The 13,102-nt window shown below is 42.1% G+C and overlaps 1 protein-coding gene across 4 annotated transcripts in view; it reads right to left on the bottom strand.

The window, feature by feature from the left end:
* The window catches only part of LOC130293607 (carcinoembryonic antigen-related cell adhesion molecule 5-like), a 121,438-nt gene extending 108,630 nt beyond the window's left edge, over positions 1 to 12,808 (bottom strand). For 2 of the 4 annotated variants that reach the window (XR_008848252.1, XM_056542479.1), the window contains exon 1: positions 267 to 1,168. The gene's annotated coding sequence lies outside the window, so the exon portion shown is untranslated. Of the gene's footprint in view, positions 1 to 266; positions 1,169 to 11,950; positions 12,175 to 12,678 lie in introns of those variants that run through there. The other 2 variants (XM_056542482.1, XM_056542480.1) reach the window with 2 other exon arrangements.
* Between the last annotated feature and the right edge of the window lie 294 nt (positions 12,809 to 13,102).

Consider the following 13,102-nt stretch of genomic DNA (forward strand, 5'->3'; position numbering starts at 1 on the left):
GCTAAGGAAAAGCACTAAAGAAAGCATGGCTCATCAGTGCAGGGCAGAAACCACATGGTCTGTGTCTCTCAAGAGGGTGGAGTTGCTTTTAGAGAAGGATTTGGACAGAGACAGAGTGGATGGCTGGATGATGTCATTCCCTCACTTCATTCATGTGACAACCAAAGAGGGGAAACTGCTCTATATAGCTAATGAATCATATTTAGACAATTAAATAGGTTGATAAGAAGAAAAGGATGGGCTAAGGGTTTAGTTCCCAGGTGTACCTTTTTAACTGCACTACTGTTGCCCTCACCAGTTTCCCGAATTTCTTCTACGTCAGTGGTATAGCAGTAGTGAGGGAAGTGAGTTTTTACAATTGTGTGTCTAAAAATGCAAAAGAAAAAAAAAATGTGAAAACCCGAAAGTAGCACTTATCCACAAATCCTTAAAGTGTCCTTTATAAAGTGCCAAAGTTCAATCCGACAATGCCTTAGCCGCCCTAATGTGCCAACCTGCTACATTTCCACAATTTCCATACTTTTGAAACGCCACTAAATATATGTTGCGGCATAGTCCAATATCCAATTGAAGGATTTATTACAATGGATGAGCTAGGAAAGGAGGAGAGAACAGAACATATTTCTTTAAATATTTTACCTAAATAATACGGCTGGTTGAAAACATTTAGGCACCATATAAAGTTCTTCTCCCAAGATTTGGACTAGCTATATATTTTATATCTAAATCAATTATTTATTATCATTTTTTTTTTTACTGGAAATCCTAAACACCTCATCTTAAAAGTGTAAGTCTATTGTTTTATTCACTTTTATGGGAAAATGATTATAGTGCAGCACTGTGCACAATAATCATTTTGCTAAACTACTTTGATTTGGATTTGACCTTTACCGGGGACCATTCTCCCCACCCCTCACTGCCTATCACCCGTCTCTAGCATGAGACCCAGCGTTGCTGAATCACATTGCGGTGCGTCATGCGCTGGTGTCGAGATGGAGCGGGAAGCTTTTTCATTTGATGCACAGTTACGAGCAGTGGCGGACGGGAAGATAGTAAAGGTATTTAAAACCAAGAAATCACTTTTGTGCACAGTGCTTATTTGCCATACAAGCCATTAAAACTGTAGAGGTACACTTTAAAGGGGTACTCCCGTGGAAAACTTTTTAATTTTTTTTTTTAAAAATTAACTGGTGCCAGAAAGTTAAATTACTTAAAAAAAAAAAAATCGTAATCCTTCCAGTACTTATTAGTGGCTGTATACTACAGAGGAAATGCTTTTCTTTTTGGATTTCCCTTCTGTCACGACCACAGTGCCCTCTGCTGACACCTCTGTCCATTTTAGGAACCGTCCAGAGCAGGAGAAAATTCCCATAGCAAACTTATGCTGCTCTGGACAGTTCCTAAAATGGACAGCAGAGGTCAGCAGAGAGCAATGTGGTCATGTCAGAAGAGAAATCCAAAAAGAAAAGCATTTCCTCTGTAGTATACAGCCCCTAATAAGTACTGGAAGGATTAAGATTTTTTTAATAGAAGTGATTTACAAATCTGTTTAACTTTCTGGCACCAGCTGATTTAAAAAAAGAAAAAAAGTTTTCCACTGGAGTTCCCCTTTAAGTCCGAAAAACAACTCCCAAAATACAGAACAATCCCCAATCCTTCCCACACACGCACGCACCCACCATTCATCAATATAGTTGACAACAAAATAGCTTTAGTCCACACTCCTCCAAACTGCTCTTTGTATAGTGACTTCTCTTATTAATTAGGGTTAAGAAGTGATAATTTGTCTCAGAGAATGCGATTGTCTTAATTCAATAGAACACGTAGATGAGTTATTTATTAAGCTGAACGCACGGACGTGATTAAGTATTGACTCAGGGAGTTTCTTGTAAACGATATGTACATGTAAATGCATAATCTTTCCGTAAAATACTTCCTTGTATCATGTGAGAAAGGCGTGCAGATGTAGCAGAGTTGGATTGGTCAATTCAGCAAAGGTGATTTTGTTATCATTTGTTATCATTGTGTCATCATTATCGTCATTGTAGTTGTGAAATTTTGTGATTTTGTTATCATTTGTTATCATTGTGTCATCATGATCATCATTGTCATTGTGAAATTAGATAAATGTATGGCCTTCCCTAAGGCGGAGTTTAAAGGCTGCGACTAACTAGTAATGCTGCTTGTCGCTTTGGCGCAAATGATAAAAATTGCAGTGAAATAACAATTAAGCACTTTACCCTGATTATGCAAATTATCGTAAAAGGCTTAAAGGGGTACTCCGGTGGAAAACAAATGTTTTCAAATCGACTGGTGCCAGAAAGTTACACAGATTTATAAATGATAAAAATGATAAAAATCTTAATCCTTCCAGTACTTATTAGCTGCTGTATGCTCCACAGGAAGTTGTGTAGTTATTTCCAGTCTGACCACAGTGCTCTCTGCTGACACCTCTGTCCAGGTCAGGAACTGTCCGGAGCAGGAGCAAATCGCCATAGTGAACCTCTCCTGCTTTGGACAGTTCCTGACATGGACAGAGGTGTCAGCAGAGAGCACTGTGTTCAGACTGGAAAGAACTACACAACTTCCTCTGGAGCTTAAAGCAGCTGATAAGTACTGGAAGAATTAAGATTTTTATATAGAAGTAATTTACAAATCAGTTGATTTGAAAACATTATTTTTCCAACGGAGTTCCCCTCTAATTTTCACATAGATTTTGGTAATTTACGATAAGACACATTACCGCCAATTAGCCATAACGTGTGAACACAGCCTTAACTCCTGGTGAAAAGACTTATTACTGGTAAAGTATCTAATAGAGGATTTGGTTGATCTAGGAGCCTCCTTTCACCTATTGACCAGAGAAACATTTTTCAACCAGTGAGCCTCCAGCTGTTGCAAAACTACAACTCCCAGCATGCCCGGACAGCCTTCGGCTGTCCGAGCATGCTGGCAGTTGTAGTTTTGCAACAGCTGGAGGCTCACTGATTGGGAAACACTGGACCAGAGTGCAGAACTAGTCATCAATGGGTCCACATATGTTAAAGGGGTACTCCAGTGGAAAAACTATTTTATATATTTTTTTTAAATCAACTGGTGCCAGAAAGTTATACAGATTTGTAAATTACTTATATTAAAAAAAATCTTAATCCTTCCAGTACTTATTAGCTGCTGAATACTACAGAGGAAATTATTTTCTTTTTGGAACACAGTGCTCTCTGCTGACATCACGAGCACAGTGCTCTCTGCTGACATCTCTGTCCATTTTAGGAACTGTCCAGAGCAGCATATGTTTTCTATGGGGATTTTCTCCTACTCTGGATAGTTCCAAACATGGACAGAGATGTCAGCAGAGAGCGCTGTGGTCATGATGTCAGCAGAGAGCTCTGTGTTCCAAAAAAATAGAAAATAATTTCCTCTGTAGTATTCAGCAGCTAATAAGTACTGGAAGGATTAAGATTTTTGTAATAGAAGTAATTTATAAATCTGTTTAACTTCCTGGCACCAGTTGATTGAAAAAAAAAAAAAAAAAAGTTTTCCACCGGAGCACCCCTTTAATTCAAGGGGGTGTCCTATGGACAACTGCTTGTCTTGAATGATAAATTCGGCTCTGCTATACCTGTGCCATGGGTAAATCTACTACTCTGTATATACATGATCTAGACTTGCTTCACATGTTTGGAGACCGGGCCTAAGCTGAGCTTTCTTCCTCCCGTTTCTTCTCTGCATTTCCGTCCCGCCATCTTTTTTTTTTTTTTTACGTCCCAGATTTTTCCATGTGATGTATTTATTACAATGTGTAAACCTGTGAGGATTGGGAATTCTGAGATGAGCCGGATGTAATTACAGAAGGGTAATGTATGTGCTGTATTATACTCCATCAGATTCCTATTTTTGATATTAAAAGGATGTAAATAATTTTTAATTGTTTAATAAAATGTTGTTATCTTGTCCCTTGACTGTCTGTGTTTTTGTTCGTGTTCTAAGAAGTTTTTAATGTAATAAAATTGCCCAAAAAATACCTGTCATATCACTAAAACAATTAACGCTTCCATATGTTCCTCACTCGGTCATGGAGATGCTTTATATGTCTTTTTTAAGTGTCTAGCTTCTACATTTGGATCACAAATCCCTCTGTTCTGCTGCTCACTCATTCTGACATCCACTGCCCAGGAATGGGCGTGTCTGAGGGAAGAACTGAGTCCGCCCTCACTCACTATGCATTCACTTCCTCCCTGACTCTGCTGTGCTGGGTCTCTTCATCCAAGCACTGCAGGCTGCTCTGTAACCCCCTCCTCTCTGTTTTTATGCTGCAGTCTGATAGACAGGACAGGAGTGAGCACAGAGCAGTGCTAGTCCCGCCCTCACTTCCTGGACTTTGTCCCTGCCTGTGCTTTAGCTGGGACAAAGATGATGCTGCAACCGGACAGGATTATGTTCTGGATGGTACGGGGACCCCTAGTGGTCTTTTTTTTTATTTTTTATTTTTTTTTTATAAACCATGAGTTCTATAAAAAGGAGATAATATTTAGTTTTGCAGTATATTACAAAGGTTAATGTTTTGCCAAGATATACAACATAAAAACGCTTTATGATTCTGGCAGTGCCCATTTATATGAAAAATAATTTCAGTTTTATAATGTCCTACTGTACATAGAAGTTGAGTTGTTTTATAATTATACTGTATTACTGTTTGTGTTCTGAACCTGTATTTTAGCTGGTTGCTAAAGTCAACCATGACTCTCACAGCTTCCATGATCCCCCCCCCCCGCCCCTATATATGAATATTGCGTGGTGTCCTATATATGGATGACATTTCCCAGAATGCACCCCAAAACAAGCTCTGTGCAGACGCTAAGCTAGGAGGGACTTTATAGAGCACATAAAATGTAATAAAATGAAGACCAATCTACCTAATATACAAGTTCAGGTATTACCCATGATCCATATCTGGTATATGTAAAGCCAAAGGCAAAACTAAAAGGAATGAAAACTGCAGCAAAACAGCAAAGCGTTTCAGTATAGGTAAGTATGAGGAAATAAGGATATTAATGTTTATGTAGCGCACAAGGGAGACGGCGTATGCAAATAATCTGTGCATGCAACTATAACGGACATAGAATGGTTACAAGGCAGAAGTGTGCGCTCCACAGACGTTTTTTAGACTATTGGGGACATTCATCATTGTAAGTCTAAGTGAAGAATTTTTAAACACCTTTTATTTGTGTGATGGGAATGTATAGTTTCACCAAATTCATGAAATGGTCACAGGGCATTTGATACATTTTGTGGAGGTACACATTTTTTGAAATTTCACACTTCACATACAGGGCTGGTTCTGCCTATAGGCAAAATAGGCAGCTGCCTAGAGTACCCTCTTGATGGTGTGCCACCTCAGTAGTAAGGTGATTACATGAGAAGGAGGTTTGTTACAGTGTGTCACCCCAGTAGTAAGGAGATTACATGAGGAGGAGGTTGTTACAGTGTGTCACCCCAGTAGTAAGGTGATTACATGAGGAGGAGGTTGTTACATTGTGTCACCCCAGTAGTAAGGAGATTACATGAGAAGGAGGTTTGTTACAGTGTGTCACCCCAGTAGTAAGGAGATTACATGAGGAGGAGGTTTGTTACAGTGTGTCACCCCAGTAGTAAGGTGATTACATGAGAAGGAGGTTTGTTACAGTGTGTCACCCCAGTAGTAAGGAGATTACATGAGGAGGAGGTTGTTACAGTGTGTCACCCCAGTAGTAAGGAGATTACATGAGGAGGAGGTTGTTACAGTGTGTCACCCCAGTAGTAAGGAGATTACATGAGGAGGAGGTTGTTACATTGTGTCACCCCAGTAGTAAGGAGATTACATGAGAAGGAGGTTTGTTACAGTGTGTCACCCCAGTAGTAAGGAGATTACATGAGGAGGAGGTTTGTTACAGTGTGTCACCCCAGTAGTAAGGTGATTACATGAGAAGGAGGTTTGTTACAGTGTGTCACCCCAGTAGTAAGGAGATTACATGAGGAGGAGGTTGTTACAGTGTGTCACCCCAGTAGTAAGGAGATTACATGAGGAGGAGGTTGTTACAGTGTGTCACCCCAGTAGTAAGGAGATTACATGAGGAGGAGGTTGTTACAGTGTGTCACCCCAGTAGTAAGGAGATTACATGAGGAGAAGGTTGTTACAGTGTGTCACCTCAGTAGTAAGGAGATTACATGAGGAGGAGGTTTGTTACAGTGTGTCACCCCAGTAGTAAGGAGATTACATGAGGAGGAGGTTGTTACAGTGTGTCACCCCAGTAGTAAGGAGATTACATGAGGAGGAGGTTGTTACAGTGTGTCACCCCAGTAGTAAGGAGATTACATGAGGAGGAGGTTGTTACAGTGTGTCACCCCAGTAGTAAGGAGATTACATGAGGAGGAGGTTGTTACAGTGTGTCACCCCAGTAGTAAGGTGATTACATGAGAAGGAGGTTTGTTACAGTGTGTCTCCCCAGTAGTAAGGTGATTGCATGAGGAGGAGATTTGTTACAGTGTGTCACCCCAGAAGTAAGGAGATTACATGAGAAGGAGGTTTGTTACAGTGTGTCTCCCCAGTAGTAAGGTGATTGCATGAGGAGGAGATTTGTTACAGTGTGTCACCCCAGTAGTAAGGTGATTACATGAGAAGGAGGTTTGTTACAGTGTGTCTCCCCAGTAGTAAGGTGATTGCATGAGGAGGAGATTTGTTACAGTGTGTCACCCCAGTAGTAAGGAGATTACATGAGGAGAAGGTTTGTTACAGTGTGTCCCCCCAGTAGTAAGGAGATTACATGAGGAGGAGGTTTGTTACAGTGTGTCCCCCCAGTAGTAAGGTGGGGTGTGTCAAAGGGCAGAGACAATGGTCGTGGTCAAGGGACGGCAAAATTAGCTTTTACCTAGGATGGCCAAACTCCTTCTACCAGTCCTGTTCACATACACCAAAAACCTAAGCTCAGTCTGGGCTTGTGTACTTTAGAGACTTTTCAGTGGTTTTGCCCCATTTATTGCGCCTTTTCACAAAAAGTTGATAAATTAATTACCACTGCATAAGACTAACCTAAACAGCTGGACCGTACACATTTAAAAAAAAAAAAAGTGTAAACCAAAGTGCAAAAAAATTGCCTGAGGTGCGGCACTGCGCCAAATGGGAGACAAATCTACACACAAAAACAGCTCTGAAGACAATAATAAATGCCCCCCATTATATGTAGACAGGGCATAAAGCAGAATAGATTTCCCTGGTCTCTTCTCCCTATTATTTCTGTCCTGTATATAGTAATCACATGCTGATATCCCTAATGAGTGATTAGAAGTGTCCACAGAACAGCCCACACTGCTTCCTGTCATATAAGCAAAGCCATAAAAAACTATAAAAACATAAAAAACTATAAAAACACATACTTGCAAATATTTTAGTCCCATATGTCATTTATAAACCACGTCCCATTCAGTATGGGTACGCCCCCAAAACTACTAGAAATGGATTTTTGAATTCAAATATGGATGAGTAAATGGGGAATTTTCCCACACTCTGGGATTTATTTAATATATTTGATATAGTGCAGCATAGGCAATTATTAGATAATAATGTAGAGGTTCTCGTGAATACCTTGTGCTGACCTGTTTTAGCTGATGTGGCAGGCCTGGGTTTTAGGTCAAAACTGAAATAGTCATGCTGCCTACATTTCCCATGAATCCTTTGAGGAGGATTGTACAATTTACCCATCTGGACCAACCCAGTCACATGGTTAGCCTAAACAGTTGAGACTCAGCTATAAGTGGGTTGGTGTTAGTTCACATTTTTGATGCACTTTCCTATTCAAAGTGTGTTTTTTAGATAAATATTACCATGAGGTGAAAGTGATTTGACCTATAAATAATCAGGGTTTTATTAAGATTTTAAGCCATTAGGCTGTGTTCACGCGTTGAATTTTTACTGTGTTTTGGCCATGATTTTCCAAACCATCCAAATTTTTTACTGTCATTTTCACAACTGTGGTAAAAGAATTGTGAGAAAAACAATTCAAAACCCAAGTGTGACTGCACAATCCCTCCAGAAAGATCTGGCAGACACTGGAGTTGTGGTACAATATTCCACTATAAAGAGATACTTGTACAAATATGGTCTTCATGGAAGAGTCATCAGAAGAAAACCTCTTCTACGTCCTCACCACAAAAATCTGCGTTTGAACTTTGCAAATGAACATATAGACAAGCCTGATGCATTTTGGAAACAAGTTCTGTGGACCGATGAGGTTAAAATTGAACTTTTTGGCTGGAATGAGCAAAGGTACGTTTGGAGAAGAAGGGGAACAGAATTTAATGAAAAGAACCTCTGTCCAACTGTTAAGCATGGGGTGGATCAATCATGCTTTGGGGTTGTATTGCAGCCAGTGGCACAGGGAACATCTCACGAGTAGAAGGGAAAATGGATTCAATCAAATTTCAGCAAATTTTGGATGCTAACTTGATGCCATCTGTGAAAATCTTAAGTTAAAGAGAGGATGGCTTCTACAAATGGATAATGATCCTAAACACACCTCGAAATCCACGGGGGATTACATCAAGAGGCGTAAACTGAAGGTTTTGCCATGGCCTTCACAATCTCCTGACCTCAACATAATTGAAAATCTATGGATAGACCTTAAAAGAGCACTGCGTGACAGACAGCCCAGAAATCTCAAAGAACTGGAAGACTTTTGAAAGGAAGAATGGGCAAAGATACCTCAAACAAGAATTGAAGGACTCTTGGCTGGCTACAAAAAGTTTTTACAAGCTGTGATACTTGCCAAAGGGGGGCAGTACAAGATCTTTACTCTGCAGGGGGGCCAAACTTTTGCAGATGCCATTTTTTTGTTTTCTGTTATTTTGAAAGTGTAAATGATGGAAATAAAATCTAACTTTTGTTGACATATTATAAGAATGTCTAATCTGTAATTTGATGAACTTTGGAGAATTTTCCATCTTTCCTTGGCTTCTTTATGTACATTAATGCAAATGTTTCCCTGGGGTGCCCAAACTTTTGATCCCCACTGTAGCAGCAGCAGTATACTGATACATCTGGAGGGGAGGCGTATAACTACTATATATCCTGATCCCATAGAGATAGCAGAAGCAGTATACAGATAGAGCTGGAGGGGAGATGTATAACTACTATAGATCCAGATCCCATAGATCAAGCAGCAGTATACAGATAGAGTTGCGAGGACAGATGTATAACTACTATATATCCTGATCCCATAGAGATTGCAGAAGCAGCATACAGATAGAGCTGGAGGGGAGATGTATAACTACTATAGATCCAGATCCCATAGATCTAGCAGCAGTATACAGATAGAGCAGGGAGGACAGATGTATAACTACTATATATCCTGATCCCATAGAGATGGCAGCAGCAGTATACAGATAGAGCTGGATGGGAGGTGTATAACTACTATTTATCCCAATCTGTATTGATGATATCTTAATCCAGTACAGGTAACAGTGATATTTATAGTACCTGCATCAGTTTTCTCCATCTGGTTACTATGATCTGAATTGTTGCAGTCGCCTGTATTTGTTATTATGTTACCTGAATGCTCTTTTATCTTTTTCGTGGCTTTATATTCCATAAAAGGTCATAAACCATCTTACTGGGAATTTCCTCCGGGTTCTGTTATGGTAGCTCATATGTCTGGCAATGGTCCCTTCTGGAACTAGAATTTCTTGTTTTGTAACTCAGCTAAAATAACAGAGCCCTTCTGGTTTACATTTATTTGTTCTTTTTATACGCTGGTGTCATTTCTAGTAGGTCGAGGCTGAAAGGAGAATTTTGTTCTGCCTTATCATGTAAACTATCGCAAAACAGCAACAAAAATACCATTATTTTCACTACGCACACACTGATGTTATCACAGATAGGGACAGATAGACAGCTCTTAAAGGGGTACTCCGGCCCTAAGACATCTTATCCCCTACCCAAAGTCTGATCGCGGGGGTCTTGTCGCTGGGGACCCCCGCAATCTAGCATGCAGCACCCACCTGTATGCACTGCAGGAAGCACTGGAGGCTCCAAGTCTTATGCCTCCCGACTAGAGATGAGCGAACTTACAGTAAATTCGATTCGTCACGAACTTCACGGCTTGGCGGTTGCTGACTTTTCCTGCATAAATTAGTTCAGCTTTCCGGTGCTCCGGTGGGCTGGAAAAGGTGGATAAAGTCCTAGGAGACTCTTTCCTAGGAATGTATCCACCTTTTCCAGCCCACCGGAGCACCTGAAGGCTGAACTAATTTATGCAGGATAAGTCATCAACTGCCGAGCCGAGAAGTTCGTGACGAATCGAATTTACTGTAAGTTCGCTCATCTCTACTCCCGACCATGGGGACGGAATATCATGACTTCACGACTCGGCCCCTGTGTGACATCATGCCCCGCCCCCTCAATGCAAGTCTATGGGAGGGGGCGTGACAGTCGTCACGCCCCCTCCCATAGACTTGCATTGAGGGGGAGGGGCATGACGTCACATGGGGGCGGAGTGTGACCTCACGATACTCTGTCCCCGTGGTCGGGAGGCATAAGACTTGGAGCAGAAATTCCGATTACCGTGTCCGCAGAAAGAATGAATACGTCCATTCTTTCTGTAGACTCCGCATAGCCGTCTATGAGACAGCGCACTCCGTGTGGTCCTAGCGCCGTCATATTGTGCCGGCACTCACAGTCTGCGGAATGTCCGAACTGAGATTTCCCATGCGGACATTCCGTGGTGTGAACATAGCCTTATGGTCATCCTAAAATGTCTAAAAACCTAACATATTAAAAATCCTAAGATATTACCTTTAAAGGTGTCTATCATAAAGTTTTGAAAGTTTGTATATAGATATAGGGGGAGATTTATCTGAGTTGCCCATAGCAACCAATCAGATCGCTGCTTTCATTTTTGAAAAGGCCTCTGAAAAATGAAAGCAGCGATCTGATTGGTTGCTAGGGACAACTCAGTAACTTTTCCACTGGACAGGTTTTGATAAATCTCCCCAAATAGAGCAGTGGTCTCAAACTGTGGCCAACGGCTGTGCGGGCATGCTGGGAGTTGAAGTTTTAGGGTACGTTCACACGTACAGGATCCTGCGCAGATTTGATGCGCAGGATTTGTAACTGCAGATTAGAAGCTGTGTTCAGTCATTTAGTTTACAGTGAAATCTGCAGCAGAAAATCTGCGTACGTGTGAACGTAGCCTTAAAGTATCTGGAGCGCCATAGTTTGAGACCACTGATAGAGAGTGAGATTTATCAAAATCTGTGCAGGGGAAAAGGTGACCAGTTGCCCATAGCAACCAATCAGATGGCTTCTTTCATTTTTGAAAAAAGCCTCTCAAAAATGAAAGAAGCCATCTGATTGGTTGCTATGGGAAACTGGGAAACTTTTCCTTTACACAGGTTTTGATAAATCTGCTGTTGTGGAGAATTCAGCTGGACCCTATACGCAGATTGCGGACGATCCTGCCAAAATCATCAGGCTTAGGCTGGGTTCACACTACGTTTTCTCCCATACGGGAGCGCATACGGCAGGGGGGAGCTAAAACCTCGCGCTCCCGTATGCCTTCGTATGCGCTCCCGTATGTCATTCATTTCAATGAGCCGACCGGAGGGAAACGTTCGGTCCGGTCGGCTCATTTTTGCGCCGTATGCGCTTTTACAACCGGACCTAAAACTGTGGTCAACCACGGTTTGAGGTCCGGTTGTAAAAGCGCATACGGCGCAAAAATGAGCCGACCGGACCGAACGTTTCACTCCGGCCGGCACATTGAAATGAATGACATACGGGAGCGCATACGAAGGCATACGGGAGCGTGAGGTTTTAGCTCCCCCCTGCCGTATGCGCTCCCGTATGGGAGAAAATGTAGTGTGAACCCAGCCTTACCCGACTATATAATGTGTATGGCCAACTTGAGATGGTGGCACTTACGTTAGGGTAGACAAAGAAATGCAGGGGATGATGTAACTATCATAAATATAATAACTACAGAGTCCAAAGGCAATAGATGTTCCTCAAACACGATCCGCGAGAGATGAAGGATGGATGACTCATTTACGATATCCGCCATAAAACAATCATTTCTGTTTATCCAGGTTTTTCCGACTCTATGACAAAAGTGCACAATTTGGTACAGGTCCAATTCTCTCTTCCCTCTGCAATAGTGTATTACAAACCAGAGAGTTAAAGGGGTACTCCGCCCCGTAACATCTTATGCCATATCCCAATGATAGGGGATAAGATGTCTGATCGCGGGGGATCCGGACGATGGGCCCCCCCCCAATTTCTGGGCCGGCACTGTGGACGTACTGAACACGGAAGCTTGGGGCTTCAGTGTTTGTGACGTCGTGCCACGCCCTGTCCATTCATGTCTATGGGAAGGGTTTGGCGGCTAGTACACAGCCGTCACGTCTCCTCCCATAGACAAGAATGGAGGAGGTGTGGTGGCTGTGGTCGCTAGTTATCCGGCACCGAGCGGAGTTCGCTCCATGCACAGAATTACTAGGGTGCCGTGGCGGAGATTGCAGGGGTCCCCAGCATCGGGACTCCCGCAATCAGACATCTTATCCCCTATCCTTTGTATAGGGGATAAGATGTTAAGGAGCGGAGTACCCCTTTAAAGGAAGATGGGAGGAGACAATACATAGTAAACTTCTCACCATAAGGTACATAGTGGAAGGAGGCTGATATAGTAACATGAAATAAGAGGTGACAACAGGGAACTGCCATAGCGAAGGCAACAAACAGCCGAGGCCAAATGCACCCGACCGATCATTAAATTGACATCCATTGGCTGACAGCTTCATGGGGGAGATTTATCAAAACCTGTGCAAAGGAAAAGTTGCCCATAGCAACCAATCAGATCGCTTCTTTCATTTTGCAGAGGCCTTGTCAAAAATGAAAGAAGCCATTTGATTGGTTGCTATGGGCAACTGGGCACCTTTTCTCTGGACAGGTTTTGATAAATCTCCCCCCATGAACCTTCAGCCTCATATGGAAGCACAAGGTGGTTTTCCTGACAAATGTCTGTGTACCAAGAATGACCGGATTATTATGCCCCCCCCCCCCACCCCCACCTTCGCT

This window comes from Hyla sarda, chromosome 10 (genome assembly GCF_029499605.1).
Source record: "Hyla sarda isolate aHylSar1 chromosome 10, aHylSar1.hap1, whole genome shotgun sequence".
Lineage (NCBI taxonomy): Eukaryota > Metazoa > Chordata > Amphibia > Anura > Hylidae > Hyla > Hyla sarda.